This window comes from Grus americana, chromosome 6, assembly GCF_028858705.1.
Source record: "Grus americana isolate bGruAme1 chromosome 6, bGruAme1.mat, whole genome shotgun sequence".
Taxonomy (NCBI): Eukaryota; Metazoa; Chordata; class Aves; order Gruiformes; family Gruidae; genus Grus; species Grus americana.
The window spans coordinates 30,813,911-30,831,485 of record NC_072857.1 but is presented as its reverse complement, the minus strand read 5'-3'; the positions used below and the strand labels follow the sequence as shown (position 1 = coordinate 30,831,485).

Here is a 17,575-nt window from a genome sequence, read left to right as displayed (position 1 = left end):
CTCAGAGTGCAGGAGGATGTTCTTATATGGTGAACTGTTCCTCAAAATGTTTGATGTATGTGCAAATGGAAAAAAAAGATGCCTTTATTTAAACTTACCCAGTTTGTATTTCCCCTATCTAGAATATTACAGACATTTTTTTGTAACCATTAGAGAATTTACTTCTCACTAGACAAAAAAGTAGGCTACCCAGTGAAACTGGATCACTTTTTCCAATGAACAGAAAATCCCCTTGACTAGTTTAATTCCTGCCCTAGAATAAAATCTGTATGGTTCACCTCTACTCATGTGTGTATATACACACTTAAACACATCTGTGGAAGGCTGGAGGAATTAACAAGGATTCTGAAGTAATACAGGGAATTTTTAAGAATAAGTTCTTAATCCTCAGCCTGCCTGTTACCTGGAATTTGTTACTGCTTCTAGAGATTTGGGTGAAAGAGGCAGGCCCCAAACTGAAAAATGGTTTGTTTGGGATAGCTTAAGGTAACTGTGATCAAATTAAGAATGTTATTATTGGCTAATGTGGCTGTTAGAAGATCTGGAAAGGTGTTATCTCGATGACTGTAAGTCTATGCTCCTAGCTGCCTGAGTAAGTAAACATCCCATGTGGGGGTACATGTGTCACTGTCTTAGTTACAATTGAACTTCCAGTTGGCAAATCTGTTTGGTGTCTCTCCTCAAAAACCCATTTTACTGTCTTATCTTTATTCTTTTAAAAAGAAAAAAAACCCATAACTCCTTTTTTCTACAAGACAGACACAGCTTTTTCTGGACACTAATTTTAGCATTATCCATTTAAGATGCTTATGGGAAGGATGTTGCAGAGAAACAGTGGCTGAAGTTTTGGTTTGAAGCTTTCAGACAGTTGCAGTCCTAAGTTTTGAGATGCAAAGTTTCAAGCTATGCAAGATCCAGACTCTGTTCTGACCTCTACCAGCTGGGCCAGCAGCTTGTGTAGCTTGTAATAAAGAAGGTCAGAACAGAAGTGGTGTCTCTCTCGTCCCTGAAGTGGTTGTATCTCACATGCTGAGGAAGCCAAGGCAACGAATGGAGCAATAGCGCTTCAGAGAAACTGGCTTGGGTTAGGGAACCTTTCCTGGAAAAAGAAATGAAGCGCAGGATGTAATGAGCATAGCCCATTGAAAAGGAAATGCTTCATAATCCTGCAAGGAACAATGCAGCACTAGTCAAAGCAGACATTTTTGCATGATTCTCCCAAATATCTCCCTGTAATTAGACTGCATTGGCTCAGGCTAAAGAAGAGAATCTTGAAAGACAGTTTTGGAAAGTTTTTGTTTCTGTATGGAAAGCATATGTATTTCCTTGGCATTGCAGTTACATTCTGTGAGTCTGCATGCACTAATTTGAATTGACTGTTTATGAAGACTATGAAATGCTCCCTGGTGGTAGCATTTATCCACTCCCTGTTTTCTTCCAGGGAAATGAATTGCCTTTCTAGTAAACATTGTTCCTGGAGCTGGAAGTATCAGGGAAAAGGAGTTTGTGGGTGGGCTCTTTGATATTCCCTGAATCTGCAGAATACCTCCACATGTCTAAAAGTTTCTACTTGCATCCTTGCCCAGGAGGGAAAAGGGAAGTTTTATTGAGGGGTGAGGAAGAGCTTTCACAAGGGTGAGGAGAATATCACACTGTAAAATATCTCTAAAATGACAAGACCTGGCAGTGAGACACTGAGGTATTTGCCCTTCATAATGTCATGATTAATTGCACAGGATTATGATGTAAAGCTGAAGTCTCTCCTTCTGCCAAGGTTTTTGCCCAAACTAATGCTTTTGATGTTCCCAGTACAAGCTATTGCTATGAATGCTGTACAGTCACCCATCACTTAAAAGACTGAGGAGCACGATTGTCTCTAGTTATGGGTGTGAACAATGCTGCTAACATTATGAACTGTCCAATGCTAAGTTGTTTTGTTCATTGCTTGTTTACTTGCATTATGAGCTCAGTGAAGTTAACTTCCTTAATAAAACACTTCTTTGAATCAGGCAGAAGGCACCAATACTGTCTTTGACTTGAAATTTCAAGACTATTGAACTCTGGATGAATTGATGTGCATGTGACTATTTTGCATTAAAATTCAGGTGGTTTTAATTTAGACCAAAATAATCTTTGCTGTACCTTAGAGATAACTTTAGCCTTATATATTTATGGAATTAGCCTGTAGTTAATTCATGCTGATGCTAGGAAAAGTATGCAAGCACTGAAGTAGTTTAACCAAAAATAGGTAACACAATTTGCTGTTTTAATAACCACCATCTTTTTCCATCACAGTGAAGAATCATCTTATGAACCTCTGATGTTTGATCACAATGTCAAAAGCCTTGTGGGGTAAGTAAAGCAGATGACTTCTTTTGTAGTATTTTTCTCACTTATCAGCATACACTGATATAGAGGAAAAATGTAACTCAGATGATATTTTAAAGTTTATATGCATATCTCTAACGATTAGTATGTGAAAATTAAGAACCTGGTTTATGGTTAAAGGAAGGTAGGTTGTTTCATTGTTCCCTTCCAACACCAGTCACTTTGAAGTCCTCTATGTTGCTTCTGTTACATAAAGTTGTAGATACCCAGAAAACAGAAACACTATCATCTGCTTTATCAAGTGACCTGTTACAGTTAGTGGTCTTGTTACCATGAACAAATTGCTTTGTATATGAACAATGTTGATAATATAGGGAAAAATATTTAATTGAGAGACTTCATAAGCAAAAAAACCCACAGATGATGGGGGTTTTGTTTTGTTCCAAGTGACTTGTCATAGGTGTAGACACTAACAAAAGTGTTTATAAATGGCTACAAACTAATACTTCTTTTCTTAGAAAATTTGATAAGGATAATCTTACTTTGATCTTGGAAATTTTTGTATCACTAAAGCTGATAGGGATTATTTCACCCTTCTGTGTGAATAATATTAGAAACAGTTGCATAAAGCAATGCAACTGTTTAGAAAAGGAAATGCTGTGTAATCGTAGAAATCATAGGCAAAATTTAAGTTGGCAGACTGCTCTCGGTGCAGGTTGAAATGTGGCAAGGTCACTGTGTCCTTCCTGCCTATTATTTGTTAAGAATAATTCCTGGAATCCTTGATTATGGTCAGAAACATGAACTTTTTATCTGAAAGCCAACATGTGTCAGTATGATGCCTTTAACATTATGCTTGGGATTTAGATCTTGATGAAAAGTGAGAAAGACCTGAAGACTCATCTTAATAAACAGGTTTCATGCACTTTTTCCCTGATACTTTCAAATACATTTCAAAATGTCTCTTTAACTAAAATTCATTTTTCCTTGTAATAATGTATTATAAATCTTAAAACCTCAAACACTAGGGAGCAGAGTAGGCTTGAACCGTGACAAAGTGTTTTTCGCTTTTTCTGGGTTTATGTGGAAGAAATGTATCTATTGCTCTGGATCCGTATACCTGACAACAGTGTATAAATATCTTCTAGGAATCCTTTTTAGAATTGCATGTTACACACCAGTTGTGCCATATTCTCAAAACCTCGCAACTGTGGGAAATAAAATGTACTTCCACCACTCTCTGAACGTTAGTAAAGATTATGGCGGACTAGTACGTTTCCATCACAAGCCAGGGAGCAGTTCCAGAGGCAGGCTCTGAGAGGAGGCTCAACGTGTTGCCAGTAAGAGGCACATGGTGCCTCTTTAAAATCTCTTCTCAGAGAAGAACGATGCTTAAAATAGACTCCTTTTCTGTAGCACCATATGTAAGCTATTATAAATCAAAACTTTTCCAAACTCATTGTTCAGCATTCTATAAAGGGAGCCTTCTCAAGCAGCAGGGAGCCCCCACCTCATGAAATGCAGAGGAAATGTGCTCAAAACAAGGAAGGAGTCCTCCATTTTAAAATCCAGAGAAGGGTTTAGAGGTACAAGCAAACAAGTTTCTTATGATTGTGCTTATGTATTTTATATGTCTATCAATATGCCTCTTTAAAAATACAAAATCATGCCATGTTGTTCTGAAGAAGAGGGCTCTCTTGTTCTGGTTATTTTTTGCTGTGTTTTGTAAAAAGCTAAACAGTGGCTCATTATGGAAGGCATAGTTAACCCTAGTAACTTAATAACGTCAAAATTTTTCCTGTTTCTTTAAGCGCAAAGCAAGCTCTTCCTCTGCCTGTTCAATATGAAAACACAGTTTATGAAGCTCTGATTCTCTTGTCTTACACGTGGAGACAAGCAGTGTAAGCAGCATGAAGAAGCTAGGCTGTCTGTTGGCACCTTGTCTTGTGGCCACCACTGCTCAGAGTCTGAAGAGCAGTTCTGGCTTAGCAAGCAGTGCTGGGCATGGGGCACAACTGGTAGTGGCAGCCAGCTGCATCATGAGGAGTTTGGGGCCTTCAAAGGGATCTTCAAGCTTCTATAACTATTGCTGCTGCATTTTTTTCTTCATGGTTGTGGTAACTATTTCTATCTTGGAGGTTGGCTGCAGAGCAAGCAATTTTAAAGGCATTGTGTAGATTAGAACAGTCTCTCATGCTGTATTGCATGACAATCACTTACCTCTTCTTGACAAAACTTGCAGTGCAAACAAAGTATTACCCTCTTCAGTGAAATGGTAGCTGAGTTACAGGTCTGTACGTGCGAGGGGGGTGGGGGGGAGTTTCGGACCAGCATTCCTTGTTTCTACTTTCAATCCTTCTTTTTTTTTGAGGTACATTAGTGTCCTTTAAAAGCCATGTTGCTACAAACATGTAGCATGTCCTTATGTGATCTGCTGTCCCAGAACTGGGCAGAGCTCGCACAAGGTAAGCCTTTTCAAGCTACCAGGAGCAGTCTGTTTGGCAAGACCCTTCCTGAAAGGGTGTTCTGATCACGTCTTTGAGGTTTTTGGGGCACTGGATAACTACTAGGATATGGATGTATGTCGCATTTAATTTCATGGATTAATTACTTTTTTTTTTTTGCTAGGGACACCAGGACTTTTAGGGACCTTCTCTCAGCAGTGTGGGTTGCCAGCAACATATTTGTTATTCAGGCTGATCTCTGTCCATGTTGCATACTGTGAAAATCAAAGAACAACAGAGAGGGTTTCTCTGCACCAAATAGTATGTGCTCAGACTCTACAGGGCTGGACTGCACTGGAAAATACAGTGTGGCTGTTTGCTACTTTCTTGGAACAGGAACATGTATAAATACTCAGTTTGGCTTTTAGTTGAGACACCTGAAATTAGACCTTACATGGTACTTGGTCACTGAATTAAGCTGATATATGCTTAGAAACTTTTTTCCGATGTGCTCAGACAGGGGAGGTACCTAAAATCCAATCTTTTTCACCTAACTTCAAGTACCAAACCTGGCTAGGTGCTCTTGGAAATATCAGTAGATATCTAAACTGCTTTGTATGTCTAAGTTCCTGGTCTTTGGGTAGAGGCAGTAGGGACTTGTGCTTCCTGGATTCAAGAATTTTGGGCTTGGGCTTGAACGGATGTCATCTGGGACTTCATTGTGTAGCTCCTGTGAAATGACTAATGGCTTAAACTTTTTTCTTTTTTTGCAAGAAGCTGATATATTGAGAATTGGTATGCCAGTTTTCAGCACTTTGATATTGTGATTGGTTGATACACTGAGTGAAGGTATTTGTTCCATTAGTTCAGTTTAGTAAATACTGCATTGGCTTTAAAATGCCACATGTAACTCTTCAGGATATATTTTCTATAACTGGTCGGCAAGCAATGTCTTTGAGACTGGTCTGATTTATGAAGTGATCTATGCATATCAACTAGCTTAATTCTTTCAGTTCTTGATAGATGGTGACTGGGATTAGTTATGTGCCTAATGATCATCCAGGAAATATTCCTAATCCAAGAAGAGGGGGAGAGAGAGGCTCTGTCTGAAATGGCATACTAAAAAGCTGCTGTCTGAATTCTGCCATACTTCCAATGCAATGTTCTGTAACGCACTAAAAACTGAATCCACTGCAGCTGGGAGCAGCACTTTAAAAATAAAATTCTGAGGTTTTCAGGTTCACATCAATGATTGATTGATTTAATCATGACTGCATAATAGTGAACTGAGAGCTGAACAAGGTTTCATACTCTGCTTGCAAAATTTGATCAGTTGCAAATGAAAAGGTCAGTTAACTGTTGTGAAGAATCACACTTTGAAGCTGCCACTCTGTCTCTTAAATGAATAACGCTTCATTACTTTTGCAAATAGTGAATAATCAAAATAACAAATTTGGTCAGTGGAGAGAGTCCACTTCCTTGATTCAAATTATTTTCCCTTTTTCACTTTCTGGAAGTTCTTTAATACATTACTTTAGATAGCAGCACAGTTAAAAAAATTGGATCAGATTCATAAATTGGAATGTTGCATTTTTCCACAGAGCTGAATCACTGCAAATAGCAGCAGTGATGGCTTGGGAGTAGCTGTTTTCTCTCAAACCCTGCTAGTCTTTTGAAAACTCTAGGGCATGCTTTATTTTATTGAGTCCCTGTAGTATTTCACTAAATTAGTAATCCTCCCTATAGGGAATTTTTCCTTTGTGATCTCTGTATAAGCAGTTAAACAAAACAGGGGTTAATAATGGGAGCCCAAGACTGATGGTGGTGGAGCACATTATGAAGGTGGGCTAGAAAGGGGAAAGTACAGGTGTTCTGGATACAATTCTGGCTATCCTGTTTGTAGTGCCTGTACTCTAAACATCGGTGCAAGCTAGCCAGGCTGGCTGGCATGGTTGTGGCAGCTGCAGGAAGCCTGGCTGGCTCCAGTCATACTGTAGAGCACTAGACATTGTTGTGTGGGCATACCCCAGTATTGGTGCTGAAACTTTGTGCAAAGAGCAGCTATGGCACAACCTGTGCCAATTGATTTGGCAGATGTGCTCCCAGAACTAATCATCTTGGTCCCAGAGATGTTCAGGACACTGAGGGGATGGCTTAGAATATTGAGCTGGCAGTTATCATCTGAATAATCACATGTAGTCCCTGGCTCTGCCTGAGGCTACATCTAACATTATAGGACTCTCTTATTAAACTAGTTCTGGGGTTTTGGTTTTGAGTTTTGTGGGTGGGGTATTTTTTAATAATACTAACAGGAGACTGTTCCAGATCTTTAGCAGGTGCCTAACTTGAGCATAAATATTGCTTGACTGATACTTCCCTGACATCACCTTCTTTTCACTGCTTGCTGCACCTTGACAATAGTACAAGAGTGAGTCTGTTGTCTTGAGATATATTTGTGCACCTTCACAGAAGTACAGATTTTGTGGGTGATGGTATGAGTAGGTTGGGTGTCCACCAAAGAGTAGTTCAAAAAAATCAAGCTCCTGTCCTTTTTTTTCTCTTCCAATCCTGTCCTCATTGGAGTTGCCACACAAAAGTATGTACTTAACTGAATCTCAGCAGACTGCACAGTGCACAAAAATAGAGAAAGATGGGTAGCTGTAGTAGTAGACATCATAGATTCAGACTAACTAGCCAGTTTCAGACAAAGCCAATATCCTGAATTTGGAACGTCAACATGGGTGACCTCCTTCCCACCACCACCACCACCACCCCCCCCCCCCCCCCCCCCCCCCCCCCCCGGCATAATCTTCTATACTGGACAAAATTAGGATTTTGTATATGGGTTATATATCTTTCTGGAAGCTCTTTTGAATGCTTATTGTTAGTCTGTATATTTTGGAGCCCAGAAATACACTTTTAAAAGCAGGAGCTTTTTTCAACTGAAGCCTGTATTTTTGCTGCAATACTCTATACCAGGCATAGCTGATAATGGTGATCAGTTTTGACTATTTCAGTCTGTACCTTTTTCTCTTTCTCAGCCAAGGCATTTAAGATTCCTACCAAACCTGCAATTACAGGGAAGAGAATTGAACAGAACAAGAATTATTTCTGTAGAAGTGCTGGGTTTTATCACAAGTCCTACAAAGACAAAATGGTTATAGATGACTTCTGAATGTGTTTTATCAATGTTCACTAATACATAAAACCTTTGGTGGTTTAGTTCATTAAGCATTTCTAGGTTTATGATTGACTTATCCCTGTACTCAGTCACGTGGCCACATGCGCAAAACTTTTTTGCAGAATGAGTGGTTTGACGGTACTGCTCCAACATTTATGTAGAAGAATAATTAAAAGTGTTTAATGTGGCTTTGGCTGTCTTTAGTACAGCAAGCAATTTGTCCTACTTGAAGAAATTCCACATTTCCTTTTTTTTTGACTTCTCTCAAGACTGTTTCCAGGCAGTTCGCACATTTTTCTACTCCTGCTTCTACCTGCAAAAATCACAAGTAGCACTATGGGAAGCAGTGAGGTCATATGAGAATAAGCTAGGAAGAGTGAGTGTAAGGTCTGTACTGTGATGTGTCGTCTTCTTGCCAAAGCAACCTGTGTGGGCATTGATTTCTCCCTGTGCCTTTCACTCTGATCCTATGCAGTGCTTCTGCTGCACTGGTAGTAAGTAAAATTCTTTGAATGTGAATTTAGGTTGTGCAAGGCCCTCACATATCAGAAACAGGAACTAAACCAGTGTATGCCTAGTCCATCACAAATGTGAAGTAAAATAGCTTAGGTTAATCCACCATGAAGGCACTTGAGCAGAAAGTGATACAACTCAATTTATGGGCTGTAATTTTTTTTACCATCATGGAAGCATATTTTAGTTTGCAGAGAAACCATAAATGCTTCAGTCTTCAAAATATAAGCTATGGAAAAGTCATGGTTTGAGCTACAAAGCTGATGTTTGCAGTTTGTTATTTATATTTTTAATATGCAGAACAATAAGGAAGACATTAACTCAGATCACATATACTTGCTCATCTGTGCAGGTTCAACCTTCTTTATTGCTGTTGATTTTGCTCTTTTCTTCTTTCAGACATTTTTTCCCAGCAGCACGTCAGCAAACTGTGCCCAGATAAATTTAGGTCTCATCTAAGGAGTGAGAAAAATGTCCAAAGCTGGACATACAGTTGCACTCACAGCGGGATTCAATTTATGGTAAAATATGGCCATTAATGAGATGAGAGAGCATACAAAACAAAAAAGATGCCTTCTCTTTTCCATTACCTTGATAAAAGCATGAAGCTTGTCCTGGGACTCCACTAATTCCTGAAGATATTGTGGCAAGAAGTCACAGCTATTTTCGCTCACATAATCCTCAAGCCAGTCAGGATTTTTAACTAGCTTTCCTGCATCCTTACGTCTGTAAATTAGAGCGAGTCCAAGGCTGGTTTGAAGGTACATTTGCTGCCTACCTATGCCCTGCATGCCTGGCTATGGTTGACTGGAATATTTCTCCTCTGGACTTGATGGGAAGTGCTTTGAGCTGAAGAGAGTAGGCTGTGTAAATCTAGATCTAAAAAGTTGACAACTTTTGACTAAGTAGAAACTGTACAGAGATCACCTGACTCTCCTGACGAGAGGTCACCAACAAGGTGTTGGCTTATAGTCCTACTTGATGTGAAAATTAGAAATACCAAAGTAACTTGTAGCCTGTCAAATTAAAATTTTCCTTCCAAGTATAGACATTTTTCTGTGTTTCAAAGGGACCTGTTAATGGCTTTTTAAATACATTGAATATTTAGAGGAATTTTTCTGCTCATTAAAAAAAAAAGAGGTTGACAGCAATAGCCAAGAAGTGCATAATGCAAACTGCTTGTCCAAACACATTCCTCCTAAGTTACACCACGTCCTTTTAGTCCCTTCCTAGAGCTTGTATGAATGGATAAAGCAGAATCGAGATCACCAGCACCCTAAGCTTTTTCCAAAAGACTTTAGTCCTGGTGGTGGAATTGCAGTTTATTCATTGGAGTTGGCCATAGTAAGAGTGTGTCTGCAGATTCAGCTTTGGACACTTTTCTCACTCCTTAGAGGAGATCCAAAGTAAGGGTGAGAGATTCTTAACTTCAAAGCAAAACAAACAAAAAGGACTCCCTTGGGTAAGTCTAAATAATATGTAGTCTGAAGTGATTGATTTGCGATTGCTAGTAAGGCTATTTCTTGTGATTAAAATCAACATCTGAGAAGAGGAGCCTTGTCCAGTGTGTGAGAGGGGAATAAGCCCTTAGCTTTGGCTCAAGTCAGAAGTTTGATTGTGAGTGGACAAGATCTGTGCTGGGATGAATCTCTACCCAAAATGAGCTTTCCCTTGGGGATATATGATGAAGACAGTGATTGCAGCTGTGTGATCAGCAAACTCATTTCCACTTCCCATCTGTCTGAATGTATTTCCATGGGCAGGCAGCTATGCCTGTACAATATAAACTAAATGTATCACCAGTAAGCACATGGCAGGAGTAATTTTGTTTAGGATAAGGAGAGCAAGATATAAGTTCTGCTGAAGTCCTTAGAAGTATGTTTTAGACTTCTTCCTCTTCTCTCCATTCCCACCCTTCCTCAAATTCAGTCTAAGCAATTCCATGATGGCTTCCTTTATAAATTGTCTTACTCCTTTTTGAATGCTTTCTCTTCATTCATTTTCAGACATAATGCTCAGATTGCCACAGAGCTACATGTATTTATCATTGTGGCATTTGAAAGTATGTAAATTACTTGCAGATGCTCTACCGGACTGTAACCAAACTTGGCTGTGTCAGTTTTAACATACACATGAAAAAACCGCATTGGCTCTGAACAGCACTCAGCATAATCAGCTCTAGAGGTTCTCCTTCTACATAAACACTTTTATATCCTTACTAATTAGAAACAGGAGCCTGTTTCTTTCAAAGTTCATGTGATAGCAATCAGGCCAAAGAATGAGACACATACAGCATCTGAATGGTTTTATGATAATACTGCCAGGGAGCTGAAGTTTATCTTTTGGGAAATATGTGTGTATGTGTATGCACACACACATGTATATATAAAAAGTTAAACAAGCATAACCAGTAAAACTTCCTGGAATATTTAATGTGGTATATTTACAGTTCATGCATTTCAGTATATATTTCACATGGCATATTGTTGACCTTAAACTTGAGTGAATATTTTCTTGCCCTTATGTCTTAATGTCTTTCAGCATGAACAGGTCTTGAAGCTGCTTTGTGAATCGGCAATAGCACTGTGGTTTACTGAAATAAAAATATGAGAACAATCTGTTATCAATTATATAAATCTCCACATAAAAAGTCCTTCAGGTTGGCCATATGTTAGAATATATATCAGTAGCTTTTATAGCACTACTTCAAAATTTCTTTTATCTATAAATCACCACAAACTAACTTTTTGTGCACTGATGTCACATGAGTTGCAGACTGGTAGGTGGTACAGAAGTGAGAGAAGGCAGATAGTAATGAAGCAAGCCCTCTCTTGCATGAAAGGGTGTGTTTACAAGTTGCAGTGACGATGGGGGTAATGGACAAGCAGGGATTTCACCTCCTTAGTAGACCCATCTCTTGTGGCTGTAACGTTACTGGAGAATAGTGGGGAAATTCAGAGAAATGTTGATAAAAATTCCTTAAGCTAATTGAAGAAGCCAGAAATGTTGATGAATTGTGCATTCAAATGTTGATGATCTTCATGAAGATAACGCAGGCTGACTTAGTACATATAGTTGAATCTGGTTCCCTTCAATAACTCATCAGCATCTGTTTCAGTCCTGCTCACTTTCTGTCTCCAATTTATACCACTTTAAACTTCCCCAAAAGACCAGATGAATATTTTCTCATTTAAGTTTCCCTTCCCACCAGGATTCTACTCCAGTGGAGATAAATCTTTCTGGCTTTGTCCTGCTTTGTGTGAATGGGACAGTAACATTTATCCCAGGTGAACTTTTCCCATTTAATTTTTTTAATTACTTTTGTACCTGAAAACATTATGTGATTTTTCTCAAAGTCCTTAAAATTCAAGCTCTCTTGTTTTTCAGGAATATTTTTCCTTGTACTTTGTAACTCACCTCTGTGCTTCTTCAGGAAGATGTAAAAATAGCTGTTTCAAGTAGTTGCTTTAGTACACCCATGGGAGTTTCTTTTGGAATCTTGGTTTACTGCACTGATGTGAAAGGCTGATTCTGTCAATTATCTGCCTTTCTCTTGACTGCAATCAAATACATGAAAAAGCTATGTATAAAGACAGCAGGTTCTTACCATGTTGTTGTTTTTTGCAGGTTGTCTGTCTTCACCATGTCTTCATCTCTCTTTAGAGAGAAAGTATTTCAAGTGTATTGTGGAAACTAGGACTGTATTTTTCTCTCCCCTTTTTTGACTATGTAATTAAGAAATGTGAGCTGTGTTATCACAACTCAATTTAAGGTTTTCTTAGTCTGGATTGTGGCATGTATGTAATATAAAGGCTTGTAGGTGAGCTAGTTGTGAAGTTGCAACCATGGATCAAAAGATTCTGAGTTCATTTTCTGCTCCTTCTCTTGAAATTTTTATGTGATCTTTGATAAAATGGTTTCATTTTTATGCCCCTCCTCCCTCCAGACAATACATACTGGCTATTCTGTTTTACATCCAATACTTGGTGTGTATGAGTGTGCACATGTGCTTAGTTCCAAGCAACAGGGCACTTAAAGGTGCACATGGCTTTACTGATACTGAAGTGCTAAGATAACTATGTGCTTGTACAGCACCTAGGAAATGAAAAGCAGAGCATCATTTGGGACATCTAAACACTACGATGATACAAATAATGATGGTACAGTTTACCATATAGCAGAGGGAGCATGAGTACTCTGGCAGTGAAATCTGTTTTAGATAATTATCTGCATAGCAGATTGGGAAGAATTTCAATTAGCTACAACATATAAATGAAAAAGCATGACACTTTGACAAGGAAGCATTAATTTAGAAGATTAATCTGCAGGATGGATGCTGACTAACTTCCGAAGAAGCGCAAAAGGTTAATACTTATACTAGAGTTTGTACAGCATTAAGGTGATTAGGTTGAGGTATCTTTTTATTTTTTAAAAAAGTGTTTTAGTAGCAAGATAATGTTAGTTCAACAAAAACTGACTTACACTGAGGCTAAAATATCATAATTAACAGTGTCAGTTCAAAAACTCATACTGGATAGAAATAATTTGACAAGATATATTGTACTGGTGTTGAGACATGGAATATCAAGCTTTCTTTCCCAATCGGCTTCTGTCACTTCACTGTTAGTTAAATAAACATCCATTCTGTGCAAACTACAAGAAGATTAAGCATTTCTTGGGAGTCTTTGGTTAATGCAGAGTAAAGGCTGCATTTTTTTTCTTGGATTGATTTTTGTTTGCCATTTGTCCCTGGCTCTAATAGAGAATTGGAGAGGCAGGCTCATCTGTCTAATGCTAGTCAGCAAAATAAAGCCTGTGTGTCAGGAGGGATTTTTTTTTACTCCACCTTCATAGATGGAGCCAAAGAAATTGTATTGTACAAATAGAACCTGGAATAGCATGTATCCTTTTCCATCTGTACTGTTTTTTTCTAAATTAAAATATTCACTTTTTTGTTAGTGTCTGTCACTTGAGCAATGGAAAATGAACCTAGATTTTTCTGAAATTAAACAAAGTGTTTAGCACTTCCTTGGCATTTGCAGTGGAAGTAGTATCATCATTGCCTCAGGGTTGAATCTGGAATACTGTTAAGGCTCAGACAGAGAACTGAGTCACTCCGTACCAGCTTAGCCACAGCAAATGAAACTGGGCACAGACACCAGATAAAAAGCATAGGCCTAAAAAGCAGTAAAAGCAGTTTTAAATGTCAGTTTTTCTTTGTGCTTATTGATCTGGTCATGACCTCTGCTGCCCTTCAGCGTGTGCCTGGTTGTATCATCTGTGGCAGTAACAGGGTCACGCTTAGCTACTTCCTCAGTATGGCTGATTCCTGTGCTGGATGGTTGTTGTCCAGAGCAGGTGCTTCTCTGCAACGCTGATACTTGGTATGCCAGAATAAAAGTTCTACCACAGTGTGCCCTAATGCAGCATTGATAGGTTGCCTGCTCTTGACCTAGCAGCACACTTTGCTAGTGTTAGGTGCCCATGATATATTGTCCCTCTTTTGAACTCTTTCTCACTGAAGAGAGAGTGCTCGTGTGTGGGCTTCAGTCGTGGTTTGATTGCTACTTGCTGTAAGGCTTTCAAGGATCCAGTCACCTTTCTCCTTCACTTTTCTTTAGTCAGACTGAAAGATCTCACTCAGATAGGGTCTGTCATTTCTACAGGTAGCAGTTGGGTTAACAATGCAATTATGTGGTACCGTGGTGACGCTGCTGTTTCAAGTCTGGTGTATTCAGAAGCATGAGCATCTTTGGACTGACTCACCAAACAGTACTCACGGACATCTACCTAACCTTGTGAATTCTTCTCCCTAGGTGACTGTGATTTGGATTCTGTGAAGGAGGTTTCTCCTCTGACTTGGCCCTCAAGCATGCTTCTCTTCCCTGACGCTAGACACCAGTCAGGTAAGGTGATAAAAATGCCTTTCAGTGTAGGGTAGTCTTTTATGTCATTTGGCATTAATTTTGGTACCTGTAGCTTGATTCACTTTGCAATTCTGTATCTTCTTCATCCCAATAGCCAAGTGCTTTGAGCATGTTTTTGTTGGCACAAAATACAGAGTTTTACCTGAAAGCCAGCATCTATTCAATCCTGTGCTAAGGTACTAGTAATGGAAAGAGTTCCCAGAGCCAGGGATGTCTGGATTTACAGGTGAGGCTTTCCACTCAAATTTCATCAGACCAATTTCACTTAGATGGCTGCATTTAATATAGCATGGTCTAGCTGTAGGTCAGGTAGCAGAGAAGGTTACTGTACTATCATTTATTTTTATAAGAATGGGTAATTTCAAAGGAAAACAGAGCTGATTCCCTGTGCTTCCTTCTACAGGTTATAAAATACTCTTACATAATAATTACATACCTCAACTCAGTTTTCAGATAAGCAATAAAAATTACAAAAATCCTATCAGTTTTTGAAATTTACTTTCCATGTTAACAGTGCAGATAGGCAAAAGAAAATTAACATTTTGGTAAACAACGACAGACACTAAATATTTTGAAAGTCTCAGCTGAGCCAGTATGTGAACAGCTACCTGTTTGTGCTCAGTCCTCTATCCATCTGCATCAAAGCATAGTCTCTTTCCACAAAGCATCTGATTCATGAGGCAACCTTACAGGAGTTTAATTAGCAAAGGAGTGTGCAATATGAATTCAACATGGCCACATCAGGTGTTTGGAAAAGGAAAGCTAACAGATGTTTGATTCATATGTGTCCAGTGGAACACATCACAGCTCACATCCTTTCTCAGGCTGAGATAAACCTGGGTGAAGAAAGCCTTATTGTTTTCTTTAATGACCTGCATTGCTGTATGTCTAGTTTCATCTCATTCAGTACAGAACACATATTCTGCAAAGGCAATGTCTTTGCATTCAGTCAGGACCCACCAAGGCAGGCACCTTTTCCTCACAGGAAGTTCTCCAGGGGTGACTTTGCAGGCCTGAGGTTGTGATGGGCATCTTCTGACTTAGAGGAGGATGAAGATGTATGAGTACCAAGATCAAGCATAATATTTTTGTTTTTCAGCATCATCTATAAGCTTTACCTCCGACACTAGAAGAATGACAGTAAAGCGTGCATCAGATCCATAAACTCTAGTTTGAGATCTGAAAGCTTTTCCCAATATCTTTTTATAACCCTGAAATTAAATGAAAAATATGATATAAATAAAACTATAGAATGACAACCTCCCTCTTGTCCTCCAAGGGACAGATTGCTTGTTCCACCAAACGCCCCGAGCACCTCAGTCAGGCAGAAGGCAAGCAGGGCTCTGACATGTTTTTAGCCAAGCTTGAGGTGCATAATTCCATTCTGAAGGGTACATAGCACTTTGAGCACTGAAAATGCACAGTATCAGGTGAAAATCAGCAAATGACCTTTACCCAGCCCTTCATGAAATGGTCTTGTTTTCCTCTTGTTTGTAGAACTTTCGCATTTCTATAAAACACAAAGCCTTCTGTCATAATTAGATGCCTTTATCTGATCCTAGGGTCACACATTTATGGAACATGATTCTAGTTATACTGACAGTGATATCAACTGCCACACTGGCAGCAAGCTCTTCTGTTAGTGACACATCCACATCTCAGAGCAAGCAAAGCCAATGTGTTTCATTACCACAGATAGCAAAGAAAACACTTTCTGCTTTATTAATTCAATGAAATTCCATAAAAGTGAAGGGCAAAGTTAAAGTGAAAACTGAGTTAAAACAAGAATTCAAGGGAGAAAGGAAGCTGGTGCCAAGAATGCTTAAATTACCTTCATCTGCCCCTATGTTTGTACCAAAGTAACCTCTTAGCCTCTTAAGCAAGAGGCTGTTATTTGTTGCTTACCATTCAGTCAATTAGGGAAGCATTTAGTCCCACATTTCACATGTGCGTACAGTAATAGGATTTATGTACCACTGATAAATCCATGTGAGAATAGTATCCCATCAAGAAAAGCTTTGAACTTCTCTCTTCCTTTGGGACAAAATGAGCAACTGAAGTAACAAATCTGGTTTCTATAGATTTCTGCTTCATGATTTATGCAAACTTTGATGTTTTTACGGTTGCAAAATTTATAAGAGTAGTCTTCCAACTATGTTCTCTGTCTAACAAAAGCTGTTCCCTCAGCCAGTTGCTGAAGATGGTGTTCTCTGTCTAGCTGCCTGTTTTCTCTTAATTATTTCTCAATTGCCCATTTCCCTGTCAACTTTGTTTGAAATACATTATAAGTTACACAGGACATGAGCCTACATGCACAAAAAAATTACTCCTACATTGTGACTGTTCCAGTCCTGTTTCCTTTGGGAACCAGCTGATTAACCCAAAACAGAGAGAACTCCTAGAGCTGTTACGAGATACTTCATAGCCGAGGGCTAAACTTTGTCGCATGGCTTGGAAAATTAGTGCACTCTCATATCAATTCAATGACTGAGTCAGGTCAATCTTTTTGTTTGTCTGAAGGCTGGGTTGAGAGATATGCATGGTGGTGTGTAGAAAAGACCTGTGTGTCTGTTGTAGAAATAGGTCCATATCCTGTAACACACTCATTGGAAAACAGGGCTCCAAGAGAACTTTGGAGTCTGAAAGGCCATCCCTCCCACCTCACAGTGGGCTGATACATGCTTATATCGTGATTTGTAGTCATTTGCCTTTCTTATTCTCAGATAACTCCATTATCTCCCCAGGCAAGATATTTTCAGAACTTCGCTACTGTTACCAGAAGATTTTGCTAATACTCAATAGACTTTTGAAAGTTGCAAGCTTTACTATCAGTTATATCCAGGTGAGAGTACGTTGACCTCAGTGTCATAGAAGATGATGTAAAGTATTAACTTACCAGCTGTGTTTAATTCACTAATAGACACTATCCTAGCAGGGCACATACAGATTTCTTCCCTATAGCGAGGCCTGTGACGTATCATCCGATTTCTGTTATGTCCCCCTTGGAGGGGAACAGACTCTGATGGACCTAGGCTTTTCTGCCCGCTTCTCCATCAAGGTGAATCCTCTTTTCCCTCTTGTATGTCCTACTATGTCCTCATCCCCTTCACTTTCTCATGGCCATACTAATGCTCTCATTCCTAGAGCTCTGTTGCTGTAACAAAACAAGTGGGGCTAATGAT

At 39.1% G+C, this 17,575-nt stretch overlaps 1 protein-coding gene across 1 annotated transcript in view; it reads left to right on the top strand.

The window, feature by feature from the left end:
• The first annotated feature begins 2,302 nt into the window (after positions 1-2,302).
• SPATS2L (spermatogenesis associated serine rich 2 like) overlaps positions 2,303-17,575 on the top strand; it is a 141,264-nt gene continuing 125,991 nt past the window's right edge. Inside the window, exons 1-2 of the mRNA XM_054829362.1 lie at positions 2,303-2,352; positions 14,283-14,372. The gene's annotated coding sequence lies outside the window, so the exon portion shown is untranslated. The remainder of the gene's footprint in view (positions 2,353-14,282; positions 14,373-17,575) is intronic.